Source organism: Oxyura jamaicensis, chromosome 3 (genome assembly GCF_011077185.1).
Source record: "Oxyura jamaicensis isolate SHBP4307 breed ruddy duck chromosome 3, BPBGC_Ojam_1.0, whole genome shotgun sequence".
Lineage (NCBI taxonomy): Eukaryota > Metazoa > Chordata > Aves > Anseriformes > Anatidae > Oxyura > Oxyura jamaicensis.
The window spans coordinates 5,802,117-5,825,260 of NC_048895.1; the positions used below are offsets into that span (position 1 = coordinate 5,802,117).

Below are 23,144 nucleotides of genomic sequence, written 5' to 3' on the forward strand. Positions count from 1 at the left end.
TAGAATTACACAACACCTATAGACTTGTATCAAGAAATGAATAATATGATAAACTGATGTCAGCAAGGATAAATAATTAAAAACAAAGGTGTGAACATGGAAGGAATAACCTAATCACTTAAAGCAGTTTTAATTTTGTACAAAGGCAGAGCTGTCACATACTGTAATATGAAATACATAATACACCCAGGCTGGGATCATGGTATGTTCTAAAGGATATTTTTTATTTTAGGAGGCATTTTGTATTTATAATTTAAAATAACATAGGTTTTCTTAGTCAAAACCTAGATTTACAGAAGCACTGACCTCACAAGAGATACTAAATAGCAACATTTTCTGGCCTCTAATGGGCAACCTAGAAATGATGTTTTTTACAGCTGTCCACCTGTATGTGGAATAACTTCAACTATATTAGTTATTATATTATTCAACTATATTATGCAGTTACATGTGGCTATTATGCTATATTGGACTTCACTGGAATCAGTATCAATGTTTTACTCTATGGACTTACTATGTAGCTGCATCACATTCAAAAGAAATCACCTGAAGTTTTTCTTCAGGAACACAAGGATTATTTGGTATTTTAAGCTTTTCTTTCTCTACACTAAGAGTGCCTTGCAATCTCATTAGCTAAAATGCTGTCTTCGTGACTGTAATCCCCTTGGTCTCATGGGGTGCCTGGGACAGGAGCCAGTTCACCATGGCAGATTGTGGTGGAGCTCCATCTCTCAGATGGTTTTCCAGCTTCCAGCTGCCTCATCCCCCTGTCGCCCTATAAGCACTTATGCCCATGAGCCACAAAACAATATGGGCCAAATGCCTTTAGTACTGCACCCCTTTCATGGGATCTACAACCTCTGTAATCCATACTAATGCCTCCCAAATTTTAGCATTTTTCCCCGTCTAACTCTCTGGGAACAACTGATACTTCTCCTGTATTGACAGCTGACAGACTGACTCCTTGTTTTCATTTTGAAATGTACATTTCCACCCTTCTTAGTTCTTCAGAGCAGACTGAAACTTGATGTAAAAAGGACAGCATAAAATACTCCCCTCAGCCAACCACTCTTTTCTGGTGTTTTGACCAATATTTTTTTTTAATACCTCACATGTGGTGAGGTTGCTTCTATCTCTTCCTTTCTACCTTAAGTTCAGGACCCTACTTCTTGCTTACAAGCTGGGAGGAGGCAGGAGAAAAATGACATTACTGTCAACCATTGCACAAACAGCGTCAGGAAGTAGCAGGTCATAATGGTATGGATGATACCTTGGTGTAATCACAAACCTCATTCATCATTTGGAAATCACTTACCTTTTGTAGTAGTGAATTATCCCTGCAAGAGTTGTGCTTTCATCTGGTAGTCAAAACTCATGCTGTAACCTATTAAAAAAAAATTACACTTACAGTACTGTAGTAGATGAATTGCAAACAAACAAATGAGCAAAAAAAGACTCCAAAGCTTTCCAGATGGCTGGTTCTCACTGATGTACGTTTTTTCTCTGGAGCTTCAAAACATGTTTCAATTAGGAAATTTGGTGTGACTACAAGAACTTGGCAAGAACTCATTAAGGTTTTAATCTGAAGAGTGATGCTACTGAGTTAGAGAACTGAAGATGAGCAATTGTTGAGCTAATGTTGTGGGGTGTGTGTGGCGCTGTCAGTGTAGGGTGTGGGACTGATTCCCAGGCTCTGAACTCCTTCAAGTGCTATACTCTTACTGTCTCCTTGGACCAAAGTCATCCTTGGCCGAATTGGTGAAACTGGTAAAATTGCACCGATAACTTATTTGCCCAAATTCACTCACTTAGCATCCCCTGTACTCTGTCCCCAGCTTCAGCTGAGGCTAGGTGACTTGATATGTGCCTTCCTTGCTCCTGGCAGTGCTTGGAGAAGGGAGGCAGCTGGTGTGTGCCTGGCTGTGCTCCGGCGAATCCCTCTGTGCTCCTGGGGCAGACATACTGCTCCACAAGCAGAGTCCCTTCCCCTCCTGGTGCAGAAGAAAAGGGGGGGCAAAGTCTGTGGTGGGCTGTCTGGAGGGGGTGAATGCAGTAGTAGCAGATGGTGGAAAGGGAATTGAGGAGGAGTGGGGGCTGACATGGAGGAAACACAAGCAGTGCTTCTTAGCAGCTATTTTGAACATGTTCTGAGGCTAGCAATGCTGAGTTTTTACTTCAGGCAGCGTCTTGCACTCTCTGTTCAACCAGGGATCAAGTTGGCTCACAGGAAAAGGTCTTGCCCTGTAAATGCAGGGGAAGCACATACCTCTGAGGCAATGGTAGGGACAAAGACTGGAGATGTGCCTCTGACAATGGATCTATACTTGAGAGAAGTAGGAACCATCATTTGCATCTCAGCTCCTTCTGTCTGCAACAAGAGCCTCTCTCAGGCTCCTTCAAACCCATCCAGTGTCAGCTCTTAAGGGCCAGGAGATAAGATCTTGTTATGCAGCCTGAAGAGAAAGCCACAGCCTTCCTATGGCATGACTAACTGATACTGCTAGTAAGAACACCACATCTCATTTCTCATGCAGATTATTGTCCATGTGATGTTAGAAGGAAGTCATTTCATCACTGGCCCGATGATAGAGATTACTCCCCACTCTTCAGCAAGGACAGGTTGGTTACTATACCTCAAGATACAGCGTTAAGGGCAGCATTAACGTAGAGAAGAGAGCCGAAAAAGAAACCGCTGGTGTCCTTCTAGTTTTTTTTTTCTTTTTTTTTTTTTAAAAAAAAGGGGGGGAATACCCCTGGGATCAGCAAGAGCATTAACCATTGTGTGTTGCTGCAGAGAGTCAATCCCTGTTCAACACCAGATATTAGACAAATCACTCTGAATTATTAATCTGTAGCTTAATTATTCAAGAACAGGAGGAAATGGCAACTATTCATGGCAAAAAGGAAGCAGGTAACTGCAGTTCCTTAATATGAGCCCAATGTGTTCAGGAGACCCAGGGGCTGTCCATCCTGCACTGCTGTCAAAGAGGTCCCTCAAAAGAGACCTGTAACCCCTGCCCCACTGTTCCCCACTGGGAAATGACGCTACTGCTGTTGCATTAATGCCACATTCTTGCTGTCCCTACCTGGTAAGTAACCCACCCCACAGTGAGCACATGCATAAGTATTCAAGTGACCAACCTGTTCTGTACCTACCAAAGTGTGGTTTGATGTTTGCTCCTCAGGTTTATTGCCAAAAGACAGTTCCTTTGAGGCTCAAGCAGCTGCTGTCTTCTGCCTTTGTGGACTCCTGCGGTGTGTCACCACCAGTATATGAATTAAATATAAATGCTGAAAATAAGGTGAAGAGATAAATAACAGCCTAGCTGGAGGAGATGCACTTAAGCCTGCACAGTGGATGTGGACTCCTTTTTAATTAGCCACTGTCCGTCAAGTCACTATCATGCAATAACCTGCAGATGGTTCAGCAGTGGGTGGCATTAACATACTCAGCCCTCTCTGACATGCAGGTACCTGCGCTGTCCTTCCCATCATCCCTCTTTGCCAGCAGATGGCCTTGTGTTTTGTCACTGTCAGGCGAGGTGATCAACGCACACTTGCTGTCATACAAAACACATTTGGCTGACTCCCAGTGGGTTTACACATCTGCCCAGGGTGGGGAGGAAAGACAACCGAGTTCATTTGATGTCAGACTTTTTGCAGAAGTACCGGACGAAAAATATGGCAAGCAGCAGAATTGAAGTATCAAAGCTATTCAGACAATTTGCCAATTTGATTTTTGTTTGCTCTTCTGTGCAGAATCACAATCTGATCACACAATGTTACTTTCAAGGGATCTCTGACACTGGTGCAGTATGGAAAGCCCCTAGGTACTCTGCATGCATGTGGACTTGCATTGCACAAATAATATATATAAGATGAAGATGACATCAAGGTTGGCTGTACTTTAGTAAGACTGATGATATCATGCCGCAGTTTGTCAGAAGTTTTGAGAAAGAGAAGACAATTTAAGTCCTGGAAAAGAAAGAACAGGAAGGTATGTCAATAGGAGGGATACATAAAGTAATGTTACTAGTTAAGTCGCTTCCTAGAAAACTTACAGGAAAATCTAGGAAGATGTAGGAAATGTTTACATAGGACTGGAAGGGACCTTCTATTGCATGCACTGTCATATAATCCATGACATAAGCTTAAAACAACAAAAAAAAAGGGTCTCCAGTCTTCACTGTGCCCAACATATGGCTACCAAAAAACCTTCCCTTATTTTCAATTTAAATATATTGATGGGGAATTTACTTCCACTTTTATAAACCACTCACACGCATTGAGATATTAGAGTACTTGGTGTTGAATAACACTTGATGGGACTGAAAAGAGAGGATGGTCAACTGCTAAACTCCAAATCAACAAGAAGAATTTATGAATTGGTGAGTTGGACTCTTTTTTTTTTTTTTCTCTTTATGGTTGAATTCTTTCTTCCACCTCAAAAATTCCAAACTGAAAACTCCTTGCATTTTTCATCAATACTTATAGTAGAGAACTGAGTAAGCATAGATTTCTTACAGTTAATTAATATGGTTTCCTTTATAAATTCCAACAAGTCGTTTTTATGTAATCTGCTTGTTTTTCTTTATTTTTGATCCGTTATTTGTAATACTACATACTGTTGTTTAAGCAGTGATTGCGTTGATACTCTTAGAATTTATTTGCGTGCAATGCCCAACACCTTCAGCTAGCCTAAATGCTTAGGCGGAAGTCAGCTTGATTTGAAATGTGTGTTTTCTTGCCCTCTCAAAAACGTTTGGGGGCAGTGGGGCTTTGCTTTTCTTAAGACACTAAAGAGAAATAAGAAGGTGTAGGTACTGGTATCTTAAGATTCAAAAACTGTTGTTCAACACTATTTTTTTTTTGTCATTAAAAAGGGCAAAGAAATTCAACCCCTTCCTTCTAATGTCCAAATGGAAAAACACAATCTTATTAACGGCATTATCATGAAAGCTCTGTTTTCCTCTCTGCTGCATTATCCAGCTTCTGGAGCAACTCTCCTCCAGCCACATGTTTCTGTCCTGCTGCATTCAGAGGACCCGGAGTCCAGGACTGAAGACAAATATATCACAATACAATGAGGAGACTGAGTATTCTGAGTAGATACCCTATCACACTTTTGAGTGGTAATATTCACTCCATTCAGTAAGACCTCAAAAATAATTGCAGTACCTGCAGTGCATTCTGCCTATGTTGTAGGCAGAAGAAAAACATTTCTTGTTCTCAGTCATTCCTATTAACACATCTTTGTGTGTGTCTAGTTTCCTGAAAAGCCTAAGAAGAAGCTAACAGTCCTTCTGAATTATCAGATATAATCTTATTTTTGTAATGAGTCAAGGATCAGATACTGGAGGAGATCCTGCTTGTCAACGGAGCTAATGTTTAATAAGGCAACCTTGGCTTTTTTTATTTTAATCCAATCGTTTTGTGGGGTATAGGTCTACAACACAAAGCTAACATAGTTGATACAAATGATTGGTCAGGAACAGCATGGTATTTACAGATGTGGAAAGTGAATGGTCTCATGAAAAATATCCTGCAAAAAAAGGGAAGCTTCCAGAGAATCTTTCACTGAGCTGTGTCCTACCTAACCAAATATTTGAGTAGCCAAGATTTTACAAGGGGGAACTGGTAGTCGCATCTACAGTTAAAACTGCCTAGCAATTTTGATATTTTGCCAGGATTTTAACTGTCCTGACTAAATTATTCTAAGCTTGATGTCTGCCTGAGGCTGCAATGAAATGGTTCAGCAATGTTCAAGAAAGAGTTATGAAGAAGCAGCAAAAAAAAACACAACCAAACAAAAACTTTTAACCACAATTATTTGCCCCGCCATTTTTTGGAAGATTAAAAATCAATGTATTTTTGCTTCAATCTGCAATTTGCCTGTTGAATAACTATTGGATTGCCTTTTGCATTAAAGATGTGTGAACTTGGCTGCAATGTAAGACTTAAAAAAAAAAAAAAAAAAAAAACCACACAAACACTGATATAAGTGGATGCTTTGCTATTGACTTACCTTAGACCAAAATTCTACCCATCAATATCAACCATGGTACTATTAGTGGCAGATGATAACACGTTGGACAGAGCCTTTTGGCAGAAGAAGCAACAAAGTCCTCCCAGGGGAGTGTGCAGAGCAGAAGCCATGTAGCTACAAGCACTGTAGCTACTGCACACAGCATTGAGCCCAGGGTAATAAGCTGTATCATGAGGAATATTAGCTTGAGCATCATCCTAATGCAGTTTCCAGTAAGCTCTAAGCACAGTCAGAGCAGTCTGCTCCAAAAGTCTATAGAGACATACTACCTGTAGCACAGGAAACAGTTTTTGTGCAATGTGCAGGATGACAGAAGATGAGGGTTAAAAAAGATCATGAACGTCCTCTTGAGCTTGCACTAAGGACTGTGACTGGGGAAAAAATGCCTTGTGTTGCTAGCTCTGAGCTGACTTGTGTCAGAGCCCTGTGGTATCTATCCATATGATCAAAGTAAGAGCTGCAAAGGGAGCATTTATTGAAGTATTTTATAACTGTGCTTTGTTATGCAGATGATGGGTTCCTTAGTATTTTTGTCAATGTATTTTTACTAGGATCATCCAGGCATAGAAGCAAAGAAATTAAGTCAGATCAGGAGGTGGTATAAATGGGTAGGAAGTACAGTGCATAATATATTAACGTGGGCTACATCAGAACTCATCTGACTGTGAGCTAATGGAGGAGACCTGCAGCATCAACATTCTTACTGAATTTTCCACGTTCGAGCTTGAAACACCTATCCCATTTCTATAACTACTACATACTTTCAATCAATAAGCATGGAGATGTCCAACGAAAATCTTAAGACAACCTGAAAATAAAATGCAGAATAAGCTCCTTTGTGTGGATATTCTCATACATAGTGAACTTGTGAATGTAAAGTGTCCTGCACCCTTTTATCAGGTAAGAAATAGAAGTGAAAGATTCAAGTGACATTACCAGTTGGAGGCCAGTCACTAGTGGCGTTCCCCAGGGCTTGGTGCTGGGGCCGGTCCTCTTCAATATCTTCATTGATGATCTGGATGAGGGCATTGAGTGCACCCTCAGTAAGTTTGCAGATGACACCAAGTTAGGTACGTGTGTCGATCTGCTCGAGGGTAGGAAGGCTCTGCAGGAGGATCTGGAGAGGCTGGACCGATGGGCCGAGGTCAACTGCATGAAGTTCAACAAGGCCAAGTGCTGGGTCCTGCACCTGGGGCACAATAACCCCAAGCAGAGCTACAGGCTGGGAGATGAGTGGTTGGAGAGCTGCCAGGCAGAGAAGGACCTGGGAGTGATGGTTGATAGTCGGCTGAATATGAGCCAGCAGTGTGCTCAGGTGGCCAAGAAGGCCAACAGCATCCTGGACTGTATAAGAAACAGTGTGACCAGCAGGGCCAGGGAGGTGATCGTCCCCCTGTACTCGGCTCTGGTGAGGCCGCACCTCGAGTACCGTCGTTCAGTTTTGGGCCCCTCGCTACAAGAAGGACAGGGAGGTGCTTGAGCGAGTCCAGAGAAGGGCTACCAAACTGGTGAGGGGCCTGGAGAACAAGTCTTACGAGGAGCGGCTGAGGGAGCTGGGCTTGTTCAGCCTGGAGAAGAGGAGGCTCAGGGGTGACCTTATCGCTCTCTACAGGTACCTGAAGGGAGGCTGTAGCGAGGTGGGGGTTGGTCTGTTCTCCCACGTGCCTGGTGACAGGATGAGGGGGAATGGGCTTAAGTTGCACCAGGGGAGTTTTAGGTTGGATGTTGGACTTCTTTACCGAAAGGGTGGTTAGACACTGGAACGGGCTGCCCAGGGAAGTGGTGGAGTCACCATCCCTGGAGGTCTTTAAAAGACGTTTAGATGTAGAGCTTAGGGATATGGTTTAGTGGGGACTGTTAGTGTTAGGTCAGAGGTTGGACTTGATGATCTTGAGGTCTCTTCCAACCTTGAAATTCTGTGATTCTGTGATACCAACTTTTCAAGCAATGTCTTTGGAAGTAAGTTTTCAGATTGAGCTAGCTCCTCTGAGGACAGATATAGTTTTTAGCCAACACAATCAGGTGATCTGGCTGGTTACTTCTAATGGAGAAAACTGTATTAAATTCTGTGTGTTTCAGCTAATCATTTCAGAGCTTAGATTTTTTTTCCGAGTTCCCTGTGCCATTTTGCTTTTAATTGATGTGAATTGTTAGCACTGTTTGTCTTTTCCTAAATCTTTGTTCTAAGCCACCAGGATGTAATCGTTAGCATTCACATATTTTATATGTACTATTTATAAAGCCTTAACTGACAAACAGTGTTCTGTATTTCCATGCACTCTTAGTGAAGGAAATGTCAATATTTTGCCAGGAAGAAAGAGAAATGGAATAGCTGTATCTTGTCCACAGCAAGTCAACCTAAGAACTAGCTGTAAAATCTGAGGTTCTCAGATGCACTCCCACCTCATTCCTCAGTGGCTTAGTTACAGTGATTTTTTTCTTCCAATTCCTTGAAAGTGCTGCTGAAGCCAGGTGGATATCAGTGAAGCAAGGATGAAAGTGTCATCAGTTGCAGTGTGTTTATAAGTTCAAGTCTGTAAACAGAGACGTAGCACAATGAAAATAATGAAAATTGCAACATGGAAATTGATATTCAGTGGCCTGACCCTACCACTTAAGGCTGCATGGGGAGTCCCAGACCCTCCCTATGGCCTTATTTCCTACAACTTTAAAGACCTTTTAATGTGAAGTTCACTTGCTGTTAAAATTGCCATTGTCAGTATCTCTAGTTTTCTTGTAGAGCTAGTCCTGATGACTGTTTTGAAGACTGCCTGTCTTTCACTGAATGAGAGACATCAGGTCATGGAGATGACATTGGAAAGGGAAAGATGATGTAAAAACAAAGCAAGTTTTTTTTTTTTTTTTTTTTTTTTTTGTACAGAAACTCTATTTTCACTAATTCTGAGATGCTACTACTTGTACAAACATTTCAAGTCCTTGTATTTTGCTAAAACTTTTAAAAAACACAAAAACGAAGACAATAGGCCTGAATTTTATCCTGGAATAAAATCCCCTTGCACTGGCAGACAGCCATATAAAGGTCAGTGATGGAGTATCATCATGTAGAAGCCATTTTGGGGGTGAAAGAGATAAATAATGAAAAGCACCAGACAGCATTATGAACCAGAATAATAGTATCTATGCTTACAGCCATTACAACCTCTGGAGGTCTGAACTCAAACCATGCAGGGATTCCTAGTGAGAGTCAAACAGTATTTGCTAGTGAGTAAGCCGTTAATCCTCACTGGAATTAAAATAATAGTAATTACTACTTTTGTCTTTTATAATAACTAACTCACATGCAGCCCAATAGCAAAACAACAGCAGTGAAAAAGATACAAAGTTTTCATATACCTTCATAAGTATACCAACAAATGTGTCCATTTCAGTTACTAAGGAACCAATACTTCCAGAAACACAAAGACCTCTTTGCTAGCCCTAAGTCTATTTCACATTCAAGCTGATGCCTTCTAGACTTAATGGATATAATCACTGCTCCTACATCTTATGTGTTAACTTGATCCCGTTACCCCTGCCAGTGATACTGGCCTCCATCCAGCTCATGTGCTTCTCATTCTGGTTCTTTTGTCATTTCCTCCATGCTCTTCCTTTTGCATGACACGCCCTGCCTAAGCCTTAGCTGCAGGCTTGCTCCCCTTCATATATTGCTAAAGACCTGCATCCACCACCATGCCTGTGAGGAATTTCTAATTGAGTAGACATAAGCAAATAAGAACATCTGCTGAAAATAACACTTACCTCAATTACAGAAACCCCTCAGTTGGAAGGCCTGCTGTGCTGACAGGCAGTCCCTGAAATCACATGTCGTCATTGCTGTTGTTCCCATCACCTCTTCACTTCTCCATGGCAGCTCCAGGAGCACCGTGTCAGCTCTTAGAGGCAGAATAATTTTTATCACATCCTGGTATAGCACCTAGCGCCAACAGGGCTCTTGTTCCAAGCTAGATTTTCATAGTTTATGGTACAGCATAATATAAACGTTGTCATTTGCCCGTGGAAGCTCTGGGCACTATGTTACCAGGCTGGGGGGTACTTCATGGCAATTCCACACCCTTATGACAGTCAAGAAAATTATGTTGATTTTGCTCCGCTTGGTTCATCTTTTTCTCCACTGCTTCCTCAGTTTATCCCAGGTAATTTCTACAGCCATGGCTGGCTGCCCTTCCTTACTCCTGAGTGCTGTCACCAGCTCCTGGTGCTGCTGGAACTTTGGGGTAGCCAGGCTGGAAGCCCCAGGTGGCCAAACTTGGCAGTTTACCAACAATAAAGTCCAAGAGGGCGAGCTGTAGGATAAAACAGACAGGGAACCTGCTTCGGCTGTAAAACTCAGCACTTTGTTTGTCTTTGTGGGTGTTTATGTTTTTTCTTGATGTGGAGGCAAAGACTTCTCACATAAGGCCAGAGGAGAGAGAGAAAATTGAGACCAGGCACACAACAACAGCAGCCCAAGGGACAGGGTGTTACGTGGACAACACTGCAGCAGTGGTTTTCAGTCAATTGCTAGCTGTGAGAGGGCTGGCTGGCTGGTATGTGGAGAGGGAATCCCACACTCTTGACCACATGTGCACTTACAGGAGGCTCAATGCAGGGCAAGCAAGCTCAGCTGCTGCTCGCTTCAAAAAAAACCTCAAGTAGTCGAACTGTAATTTGGACACAAAAATTGGAAAGAAAAAAAAAAAAGGCAGCTGACCTCACAGCACGATTTAAGGCACTGCCAGGCCCTGAGATTTTCACAAAGGAGCAAAAAGGGGCTTTTGCCCCTTTCTTTGAAGAGCATTTCTGGACTCAAGACAGTCGTCTCCTGCCTCTTTTGGGGTTGGTAAGCCTCATTTTCCTGTCAACCTGAGAGAACTGGGGAACCCTCCAGCCACCTCTGAAACAATCCTTTTTCTCCCCAGCAGCGCCTGCTGCGCCAAACTCTACAAAGGCCCGACCGGTGGCGGGTCGGGGGGGAGGAGGGGGTTTCTTCCACACCCTTAATAACCCCGTAGTAAACACGGTGCGGGGGCATGGCCAGACACAGCCGCGTGGGTGACACGGGGACAAAACACAGCCCGGCGTCACTTGCCATGCGCTGCCCGCGGCCCTGGGCGTTGGAGGAGGAGGAGGAGGAGAAGGAGAAGGACGAGGAGGAGGAGGAGGAGGAGGAAGAGGAAGGGGGGGGGGGGGGCGGCGGTGGATCGCGGCCGGGCCGGCCCAAGCCGCACTGGGGTTCCCTCTTCCCTGCCGCCCTCCTCCGCGCTGCGGAGGCTGAGGGGGCCGCCGGGCGGGGGAGGAGGAGGAGGAGGAAAAAGGGAAAAAAGGGAAGGGAGGAGGAGGAGCCGGGAGCCGCCGCTCCGAGGCGGGCGGGTTGCACACACTCACACAAGCATAGTGTGCGGAGGAGGAGGAAGGAGGAGGTTGGCGCCTCGGCGCGGCCGCGGCCACCCTGCGCAGCGCGGCTGAGGTAAAAGGCGGCGGCGGACTCCGCGCGCGGCGGCTGTTGGGGAGCGACCGTTGGGGGGCGACCGCTGAGGGGGCGACCGTTAAGGGGTGGCCGTTGGAGGGTGACCGTTGGGGTGCCGGTAGCAGCACCGCGTCCTTCCTCAGCAGCGGCTGTGCCCATCCCGGGCCCTAACCTTGGGCTCCCCGCTCCGCCCGGGGCGGCTCCCCCGGTCCCCCTCGGATCCCCCCCGGGTCCCTTCAGCCTCGGTCCCCGGTCCCGGAGCCCGGCGTGTGGCTGTCGCGGTGTGCGTGGGGGCGCTTCCCCTCCTCATCCTCGCTGCCAGCTGTGCAGCTCGCCGTAGTTCCTTCAGAGCATCCGGATTTTGTCAGGGCTGGGCGGTTTGACAAATGTTTCTGTGGAGTTAAGTATAACTTTCTTGTGGTGGTTTCTTTCTTTCCTTTTTTTTTTTTTTTTTTTTTTTTTTTTTTCCTTCCTCCTTCTTGGAAGAAGGCTCACCTTTGAAGGTTTTTGTTTGTTTTCTTCTAGATGAAATGAAAGGTCTATGGGGATATGAGTGCCTGGGTTGCCTGTGTGTGTGTGTGAAGTAGATTCAGGCTTTTGAAGCCACTTGCTCAATGGTAACTTCCAAAGCCAGGTGCAAAACAATGTTTCCTTTTGCCACCAAGGCTGTGCACCCTGTTTGATGCATGGCTTTGAAATATGTGCGGTCAGACACCTGTTACTTAATGCTGTTTATCCTTTCCAGCTACAGTTAGCCAGACTTGCTCTTCTTTACTGAATATCTGAAAATAAACGGCAGGTATTCTTTTATGCTAGCATGTAGTAGAAGCCCGGAAATCTGATGTGTCTTTGTTAGGTAATGCTTTCTCGAAGGGGACTGATTTTGGAAAGTTATCAAATAATCTTTATCTCTGAGAGAATTTATATAACATTAAAGTGCCCATGGGGATGCATCCATAAGAAAGACTGGCAGTGAGGACTACCCGGAATCCAAGTCTTGCACAGCATAAATCTATATTCAAGTGTGAAGCGCTCTCATAATGCTTAAATAATGTCTGGGCTTTCAAGCTTCACGTGATGTTGCGCTGTGGAATTCTCAAATTAATACACAGAGCTGACGTGGAGCGTGGAGAAAACGTTGCATTTCTGATTCTGCAAAAGGATGGAGCAGATTCTTTCATAACATGCTTGTGTTGGTGGCTGTATTCTGTTGTTTACTTGAGTTGTAGCAAGCTGACAGTATTTTCTCTAACTTGTCAAAGTGTAACATCGATAGTATTTACAGGCTTTTTTCCAGATGAAGGGTATCTAATATTTGTGTGTTCCACAAAATAATTATTGTTATGTAGAGCTGAGTGATTTTGTATTACACAGAGACGATTCCTTAATGTGAGTTGGGAAGAGACTTATTCCTCTCTGCAACTGGTAACTTTGTAAAGTAATTAAAATAAATTACAGTTTTCAGGGTTGAGAATTCCTTTCCCACCTATTAATACCACTCTAGCTTCAAATGTCAGTTTTGATTCATCTCTTGATGATAGCACTAAAAACCAGGTATTAATGTGAAAGTTAAACCTCTGGTGAGAATATAACTGCATGTAGCTGTCAAAATAAAATTTTAGGATCTGATTTGATTGCTGGATGTGGATATGTACATGGTAGAGTAACAATGCCTATTATTTTATAGACATGCACCCACGCAGAGCAGCTTTGTTCTAAAACAGTTTTTTCTGTCATGAATTTATGTATAACGTACACTCTGCTTTTTCTTACTGTGCAGGGAATAAAGAACCTTAAGAGGGAAGAGGTAAAAACCAAAAGGGGGAAAGAGAGATTTCATATGAATTTCCCTTACTGACAGAGGAAATACCTTCTTGTTATGTGCCACCCAAAATCACTGGTTGTGTTCAGCTTTCCCATTTTTCTAAAATAATGGTGAGTTGTTTTGGCTTGGTATATGCTGCTGACTTCTGTTGCAGACTTGGCCATTTGTTCCAGTAATATCTGGCTGCGATGATGAACTTGGGGCTATGTTGTTAGTCTGTCAAATATTTATTACAGCTTTGTAGGAATTTATGACTTTATTTTTGCAACATTTGCATACGATATGTTGAAAACTTCTAGGATTATAATTTCCATACTTTGTGAGTTTACTTATTTTGTCTTTCTTGTTCATTTTTTAACTTGTCACTTTTAGTGGTCTACTTGCATTGTTTTGTGGTTTACTTTTCCTTGCTGGTTTTAACAGCTCAATTGCTGTTCCTTCCTGTTCGTAACTTGCAGAAGAATGAAGTCTGAGACCACTGCTTTCATATTTCCCTTAAAATTGAATTAATCCCTTTTCCAGTTGAAAGGGAGAAAAGGGGCAGAGAAAAGGGCTTATCGGAATTTTAAAAATTAGAACAAAAACTTAATCCAGGCATTTCACCTACGAGCGACTAGTTACAAAAATTGATACCTCATTGATTTTTTGGAGAAGACTGGTTTCCTTTGTAGTTTTAATCATTTCTCCCATTAGACTCAGAAAATTGTTGGAAACTAGTTTAGAAGTGAAATTTTCCAATTCATAAAATCTCTGGCTGGTTGTTGGTGGGAATCATTACGAAAGGTTGAATAAGCATTTTTTGCAGGGTGGCTAATGAGTAGCCTGGGCTTAGTTCCATTCTCTAATAAATAGGTGCATTGTGCCGCTTCGAATATTGCAAACTTGATAGCTTGAGTTCATTTACTGATTTTGCAAGATGTGTTATATGTACAGTTCTGGGAAGACTCTTTAATGTCATCAGAGGTTGTACGTGATGGAGATATTTATGACACATTAACCCTGCAAATGTTTTTTGTTGGTGTTTTTTTGTTGGCGTTTATTTTTATTATTATACTGTTTAGGACATTTTACTTTTATGAGAGACTCGTAGTACTATCACAACAAAATGACTTAAGTGCATGCATCAAAGGCTCAGATGAATTTTATACAGTGGGACTTTTTGGGAGCAGGCTTTGTGGTACTCTTGCTGCTGCACTAAAAGTATGTGTAGGCTTGACTTTGATGTGTGGTATTGGACTTGTATTTGCACAAATATATGACCTCCAGTGGGTTTGAATATATGCAATGCCGATATAAAAACCAACAATATTACGCTTTGATGTTAAGGGGCCTGCTTTGCTTATGCTCTCGCTCTGTGAACATTAAGCTGTAAAAATCTATCTCACTCTTCCTTACCCATCTCTTTAAGGTAGAGGTTTCTGGAAATTTTCTAAATATAGAGAGATTTATGAAGCTGTGGAAGACAACAGTTCCAGAATGGCTCAATGTCTAACAATGCCTAGCAATAACTCCCAGGTTCCAGAAGGATGTACTGATATATTTTAGTGCATAGAACAGAGCCACAACTTGACTAGGAGTATCAGGATGGCCCTTTCACAGCTGTTCTCGTAGTGTTAATGCCAGGACTCTGTACTTTCAGAACATTATGATTCCGGGCGCTTATGTGAGGCACAGAAAATAGACAGAGCAGCACTATTACAGCTTCAGAGATTCCTTTCCAGCAGCCGCCTTCTACATGTTGAGCTGATCTTATACCTGTGAGGATGTTGCTGCTGGGATCTTGGAGGAAAACCAATACTTATGTTCCCTCCTTTTGAAGACCTATATCAGCCTTATGTGAGGTAGTGAGGTGCTGTGGTTTCTTTTGTCAGTTTGTCTAGAGAAGCCATTCTCCAGTGAGGCTGTTACTGCTGTTAATAGGATGGTGCAATATCTAGGTATCATCCACTCAATGAAAAACTCATTAAATCTGCACCCAGGCAACAGCAAAAGGCTGATTTCTGGAGAAGGAAGGAATGAAACAAAACTCTCTTCTACTGAAGAGCCCAGCCATCAGGCAGACTGTTACACAGTCATACTGGTCTGTTTGCTATGTTACTAGGCTTTGATGAATGGTATTTGCCAGTGGTTGTAAAGCTTTGTTTTACCTTTGACGTTCTAAGAAGCACCAGTCTGTCTTCTCTGTGCAAGGAGACCTGTGCCAGGGTTCAGTGCAGGTGTCACTGAAAGGCTAGGCTGCCGTAAAGGGAAAGGTTAGGCTGCTCATGAAAAGGAAAAACTACAAGGTCTCTAGCTAGGTAAAGCCGCTTGCCTCTTTCACCACTTAGGTTTCTGTGGCCACTTGGGCCCTTACTTTGACCTCTCTGTGGCTTCCTGCTCTCTTCCATTGCCAGCTACTTGTATTGATCCTATCCCACCAATTGCTAAGAGCTGGTTGTGGGACAGCAGAGATCACACAGCTCGTAGCTATGGGGGTGGAGAGGTTTTACTTCTCCTGTGTTGTGACCAACTCATTGAATGAGGAGGTGAATCCATAATCTGACTTTCTGCAATTGCTGCGTGCTCTCTGATACAAGTTCTGCTCCATAACCAGCAAATTCAATGTTGCATCTCTCCTCTTGCTTCTACTTGTTAAGAAACGTGGTTTAAGTAGGTGATTGGCAGCTGCATATATCTAAAGTTTTGGTCTTATTTTTCATTTCCCATGGAAGCTATTATTTTACTACCATGATGATGAAACTCTATGCTTGGACAATTAAGGGCTTGTTCTTTTCTCAAATCAAGAGCTTGTTTCTTTAACCAGTAACAATAACTTGGAGCTCTAGGCAGCTGAGTTCACAGCTCCTAGGTTTGGGAAAAGTTGATTCTATTCAGTTGACTTTGGGCTCTCAAATTCTGACTTTCTTTGTGAGATAACTTTGGATGACCACAAGAAGATCTGTTAAGGTGTAGGTTCAAGGTTATGTTCAAGAGTAACTGTTCAGATTGCATGCACTGTTCCTATTAAGATGTTATATTGATAGATCATTCATTTATTTGAAATATTGTAATCTTGGCCTTTGCTTGTGTTTTTAATGAAATACGATATGAAAATATGAAGAGGAAAAATATACAGATTTAATCCACCTATCAGAGCTGTATAAAAACATTTTATACCTGGTCTATCGTGCCATCTGAGAAAGCTGGATATGCAACTATATCCACATTTGTGTGCATTTTGGTAAGGAGGAAATCGGTATGATAAAGGTATTGAAGAGCACATTATTCTTGAACTTGTAGATGGATTTCTAACGACATCTATACTGAACTTAGGCACACATCTTCCTGCAGACTAGAAGTGAGCAGTCAGGAGGTTAGTGACTAACAAAGGGAGCAAATAGAGTAAGGACTTAAAAGGTTAGTAAGAAACATCTCTTGGATTCCAGCAATCTAGTTTCCAAGATCCTGTGAACAATGTGATGTTGTGGGAAATAATAAGGAAGGCCTGTGAAATGTAAGCTGTGGTTTTGAACAAGATAAGTTGGATGAAAGAGCTTCTCATGTCAAAGTGGTAATTTTTCACCTTGATCTTTTAGGCCTTCATTCCCAAACTAAGAGATTTTTTTATTTATTTTTATTTTTTCTCCCTCCTCCTCTATCACTCTTCTTTCCTGTACTTGAACTTGCTGTCTCTCTCACATCTGTTTTTTGGTTTTCCTACCTGACATGGTGGTGACATTCATTATTCCTGCTGCTGTATGCGCTAAACTTGCTGCATGATCTTTTGCACATTTTTTTTAATCTACTTTCCTCTTAGTTGAGGCTATGTTCTGGATCCAAGACGCTTGTCCTTATCACAAGCTTTAGACATCTATATTGTTGCTGTTGCTGCTAAAGAGAAACATAGGGAGGAAACGGAATTAACAGCTACAGTAAGAGCCTACTTGTTTTGAAATACTCAAATTAGGATGAAAGTTTTGTTTGTTTGTTTCAATTTTCAATATTAATACCTTCATGCAAGTTGCTCTTAGGCACAATAAGGACACATTACTCTAATTCATCCAGAGTTCCTCTCAAAAAAGTGAGTGGAAATAGAAGATAAATGACATATTGGGATGTATGAAGTGGAGTCATGGAATGGTTGCTCTGACTAGGCTGACGTGATTTATTGAACCAAACAGAATTGGTATAATCACTTCTATGAGGGACTGTGATCAGGGAAGGAACAGTGGTTTTGAAGAAGAAGGGGGAGGGGCTGAGGACCTCAAGGTAGGTTTGTTTGCAGAAATTATAATGGAGCATATTTCTGTGAAAGGAGAGGTTGTGTGGCAAGGTCTGCTGATCAAACAGACTATGTATTGTTCCTAAACCTTGACTGCAAGGCAGACTGTAAGGCTGTTGCATGATTTAATTTTTTTTTTTTTTTTCCTTCCAGATATAGCTCGTGAGGGTTGGTGCAGATTAATTGGACTCTCTGCTGGATGCAGAGAACTGTACTGCATGCCCGACACCAGCAAAGAATAGACTGAGTAATGATTTTTTCTGGTTTTACAGTCTGTTATTTGTGTACCACTTCTCTACAAAATATGCCTCGGAATAATTGTCATATGCTAAACAACAAGGGAAGATGGAATGTGATTGCAGGTATATCAGAGCAGCTTGCAAATGAGGTGCTGCAGTCTGGCATAAGAGCTGTTAGTTGCAGCTAATGTGAGTATTTTGACATCGTGGCTCAGCTTGTAATTTTCACATTGGAAATCTCCCGCATCCGTGTATGCTGCAGGTGCAGGGGAGCTCTCGGAAATTCCCTCAGCCTGTCTGCTATCCCTCACATGATGCAGCTATCTGCTTTGATTGGTGAATTCCCATGCTGAAGCAGAAGGTGGGGGTATGGAGGAGACAGCAGAGCTGCAACCTGGGAGAATAACTGAGGGCTCAGACAGGGCAGCCTGAGTGGGGAAGAGAGTCAGCTGCTGCTCATTATCCTGGAGAGGTGGTAGTGCCATATTCTGCCCTGCACAGCAGCTGTAGTTATTTCTGCTTGCTCTGAAGCTAGGAGAGGTAGCCTTTGTGTCATGTTTCCCCTGTGGTCTGTTGGTCTTGTAATCTCTTTCTGCCTCGGTTGAACCAATACAGCACTTGCTTCCAAACCCTCCACATCTGGCAATATCTAGCAGTCTGGCTGTTGTTTTTGCTGATGTGCTGGTTTTCAGCTATGAAACGCACACAGGCTTTTTGTTTACCTGTGACTATAGCAGGTGGCACGGAACAGAAGTAACTCCTTAGAAAGCCTTTGCCCAGGTGAGAACAAAATCGGCAGCTTTTTAATCGTACAGGTTACTGCTTCCCTGCATTCATGTATCGTTCATTTAACACTGCTCACCTCATCTACTTGGCTGCATCCTAAAACGTTATGTGTGTTTGGCCCCATGTTTTTTTGTTACTTTTCTTCAACCCCTGCCCTACCTCCTTCGCAGACTGAAAGTAGCGGAATGTGCACACATGCCTAGCCTGCCCAACAGGTGGTATATGATAGAACGGTCTCCTTTGAGATATCCTAATGAGAGCATAAGGTTAACTTGAAGTCATATAACAGTGGTTTGTAACTGTGTGCTGTTTCGTGTATGTATCTTTAGACAAGAAAATGTCTTGCAGCTAAATTGGCCTTTGTGTAGGTAATGGAAGAAGTATTTGTACTGCTTTTATGTGAGTTTTTGCCGTCTCATCCCTTGTTGAGTTAATTAAGACTGACACCTTGGAAGTAGCATATGGCATTTAACTGTCTCTGAGGCAAATCCAATTAAAAAGTTGATGTACTGCTGATGACCTTGGTAACCTGTACTGGTACTTTTGTGAACGGGTGTCTGGATTGTGTGCGTAGGAGTGAGTACCCCAAACGTCTCTGTGCAGATTTAGCTGTTAGTAAACATTTACTTTGGAAAAGAAAGATGGCTGATGATCACTGTAGTTCTCTTCAGTGAACTGGTAGTAAAGACGTATAGGCACTTAGATGGACAGGAAAAAGAAACAGCTGTATCAATTTTCTGCATTTTGTTTTTCTCTTTTAAGTGTTATGAACATTATTACTACAGAGTTGTGTTGAGTGTTGCTGTTCCTACTGCGTGTTTTCGTTCAATTGGGATGGAAGGTATAAATCTTAATTTCTGCTAGTCTGCTTAAGTTCATTTACAAGAATTTTTATTAATGAAGTCTGCACTGCAAATTGTGATTAATACAGGAATCACAGCTCACGACTTAAACTTTTATCAGCTAGTCCAGGTTGTGTGTAAAACCTCAGTCGCCATTTATCTGCTGCATCTTCACTTTCAGTGTTGTTCCTTTCACTAAATTGCAGCCCCAGAAAAATTAACCTGTTGTTGTTCTCGGCTATGGTAACAGATCACCAGTTTGCTTATTCAGTTGGTGGTTTTGTTTTCTTGTTTGTTTTTTGAAAATGGTAGGTAAATAGTACTTTCCAGATTTTGCTTAGATCCTTGTGCTAGTTTCTAACAACTTGCTATGATGAGCTAAACGCCTTGTGTAATGCAAATGTAATCCTAAATGTGGGGGAATAGAAAGTATATGTTTGTAGTAATTCTTTGCTATAAATTTATTTTTTAAACTTCTCTTGTATTTAAAAAAACAAACAAACAAAAAAAAACATTTGAGATGAAAGCAATACTTACATGAGTAGCTGTGAGTTGGTGTAAAGTAGGGTAATTTAAAAAGAACAACAACACACCAAACTGTGAGCTTAGCTGCTGAGGATCTTTGTAGCACTTTAGTTTTCTAAATTGACTCAACCTGTCAATAAGTACACGCTCAATTTATATATATTTGTTTTAGTTATGCTTGCTTAAATAGTGCCCTGTAATCTTCACAGTTCTCATCATGGTTATGCTTCTATTTTATCCTTGATGAGATACTGCTCGCTTTAATTTAGCATAACCACCTCCCCCAATCCCCCAGAACAATTGAGGTTGAATGTTGTGAAAACAAAGATATAATACCAGCTCTCAGATGCATGCTATGTTAAAAACCTCTATTAACTTGATCTGAAATTATGCAGAAAGAAATACAGGTAGTTCTTCAGGTAATTTTGAATCATCAAACGATTGATACGGTGAGTAGTTTTCCATGATTCAGGTGCTGAGCAATGTGGAGATTACTTTATGACTCTTAAAAAATGAAAAACATATCTTGAAATTCACAGGTAGAAATAACAGCGAATTACATTGCTGTATTAACTATTACATTACACAGTTCTGAGAAGTTGGCTCCATACCACCGTAACTGACTGTGAGAATGGTCTGTGTATTTTCACTTAACTTTCTTTCTTCCATTTTTAATGGATTTTTTTTTTACAAGACACAATACAAAAAAAAATCTAACAATGTAAAATTACATTATGTTTTCATAGGTTTAGTTTTGAATTACTTCATTTTTTTCCATTCTCTTAATAAAGGCTGGTACCTAAAAGAATAGCTCCTGCCTTTTAGTGGTGCTTAAGTACAATAAAGACCTTCATGACTAATTTGAAACTTTAGCCATAACTTGGATCATGAAGGTGTTGGTTTCCACAGCTCTCAGATGGAAGGCAAAGCCTTTCTTCAAATTTTAGAGGTACTAATTATCACAGCAAGATGTCAGTTTTTTTAAGAGCTTTAAAACTTTATATCTAAAAGGTGGTACCTTGTAAACCTACGGTATTTGTTATGTAAGGTACATCTCTTCCTTAAAAATAATTGGTAATTTAAGCTATAATGGCTTTCTGGTAATATTGCTTAATTTCATAAGCCCTCAAAATTTCATGGAATCCCTCAATAACTAAGAAACCAACTAATTTCACTAAAAAAATAAGGTGCTTCTCTATAGATGAAATACAAATAAATTCCTGTTTTTTTCCCTTTTGTAGAAGTTGAAGGAAAGATAATTCATAGTTGTTTTTAAAACACAGTAATTTTTATGTAAAAATTACTAAAAGTGGACAAATCTTTTTTCTTTCCGTCTCTTCAAAGTATCATAACCTCTCAGTTTTTTAGAAATTGAAGAACGTTGTCTTAAAGTCTTTGACGGGTCACATTTTGCTTAGCTGTATAGTCTGCAGTTCAGCTGGTAATTAGCATGTTTCTTAATGACTGAAACAAAACTTTTAACCCAAGTTGTCTCTTTATGTTCAGCAAGGTCTATTGACAAAATGTGCGTGTTACAACCATGTAACCTAAGTCAATGTGAGCCTTGTATTCATTTCCAAATCACTTTGTGCCTCAGCTAAGAAGTCTCTTAGAAGGCTGTTCCAATTTATCTGTTCTCTTAATTGTAATCCCTTCACTGCCAGGTTTCTGCAGCTGCAGGTCTTATAGGCCAAAACTGTTTGTGTTTACTTGTCTATTTTTCATTGTTAAAAGGGAAAATAATAATAGAGAAAAGGGGTACATGACTGGAGATGTGATTTGTTCTGTTCTCAGCACAGCTCATTCTGAGCAAAGCCCATGAGGTAAGGATTGGTGAGATGATCTTTCGAGAGCTCATAAGAAGCAGGGTATATAAATTTTAACGTTAACTGCATTCTTATTTGGGCTTGATACAACAAGTGGCTCTGTAGACCATGTCTAGCTCAATGCTGCCAGTGTTGCTCTGTCATTGGGACTGTGTTTTGGCCTGGCAAAAGTTAGAGCAAGTCACTCTAATTTTTCCTATCTGTACAGCTTCCCATCTTTAGAAAGAGACTTTATTGTAACCTTGCAAGGTATTAGTGAAGCTTGGATGATGCTTGTCTGCTGACTGCTTTGATATGCTATATCAGTGGTGCTACAGTATGTTATTTTTATGATTATTTTGTACTGGTCTGCTTGCTGCCTCTAAAAAGCCGTCAGTTGCTTAATAATACTCGGTAGCAAAGCAGGAGACAGACTGGGAGTAAAAGAAAAGGCTATTCTATCCAATAGATAAAGCATAAAAAGAGGCTTCTCATTTTTTTTTCCTATCTTGAAATTAGACCTGTCAAAGAGGGAACCAAAATCAGAAAAGTGCATAGCATACTGAATGATCAGAAATGATGATTATATTCCTGCACCTGTTGTGAAGGGCAACACCTCCACCAGCAGAGCTCTCCTGGCACCTACGTTGGGCTTTGACTCAGGAACTAGGAGGCATGCCATCTGTGAGAAATAGAGCTGAACTGGGCACAGCGTGCTGCAGCTGCACCAGGCCAGCCATTCAGAACTTGAGATATGATTACATCAGTTTGTATGTTTTGCAGGTGAAGTACTTCATTTGGCTTCAGAACTGAATTTAACAATTTCCTTGGTATACATCCAAGGAAGGTCAAATTATTCAATCTAAAGTGAAACGTATATCCAAAAAGTTGGCTCAAGACAAACATGTTTCTAACTGTAGGACGGGGCTGAAGGTTGGAGCTTGTAGACTTTAGTGGCATAGGAAGGATAAGGCCCACCTTGAAGGCTGTTTCTTTGCTGTGTGATAATTCCAGAGTCTTGTCCCATTTTTTTCTTCCTGTATTGTTTGGACATAGGCATATCTGGCTGTAGTGAGAACTTTTATAAATTTACATTTCTTTATGTTCCAGGCCAGGATCTGGGTTAAATACAGTGTCTTACGCACACACCCCACCTCTGGTGGTCTGACTGTGGTAATTTTCCAATACCTCTCTTACCTGTCATGGTAGTGCCTGACATGACAGTTCATTCTCTTACGAATACTTGGATACATAACAACCTTCTGCAATGCATACTTGCAGTTTGAGTCCTTAAAGTATGGAGAATTCAGGAATGTTATGTAGGTTTGGTACAATCCCTTAAGGGTTC

The 23,144-nt window shown here is 41.6% G+C and overlaps 1 protein-coding gene and 1 long non-coding RNA gene across 9 annotated transcripts in view; one reads left to right on the forward strand and one right to left on the reverse strand.

Moving 5' to 3' along the window:
- Window positions 1-11,199, reverse strand: part of LOC118163464 — a 68,308-nt gene extending 57,109 nt beyond the window's left edge. For both annotated transcript variants that reach the window (XR_004749068.1, XR_004749067.1), the window contains exons 1-2: window positions 9,806-11,199; window positions 1,316-1,384 (exon numbers count right to left, since the gene is read on the reverse strand). This is a non-coding gene — a long non-coding RNA (uncharacterized LOC118163464). The remainder of the gene's footprint in view (window positions 1-1,315; window positions 1,385-9,805) is intronic.
- Window positions 11,200-11,347: 148 nt separating this feature from the next.
- The window catches only part of PLCB4 (phospholipase C beta 4), a 207,716-nt gene continuing 195,919 nt past the window's right edge, over window positions 11,348-23,144 (forward strand). For 4 of the 7 annotated variants that reach the window (XM_035320049.1, XM_035320048.1, XM_035320052.1 and 1 more), the window contains exon 1: window positions 11,348-11,513. The gene's annotated coding sequence lies outside the window, so the exon portion shown is untranslated. Of the gene's footprint in view, window positions 11,514-13,293; window positions 13,449-23,144 lie in introns of all 7 variants that reach the window. The other 3 variants (XM_035320050.1, XM_035320051.1, XM_035320054.1) reach the window with 1 other exon arrangement.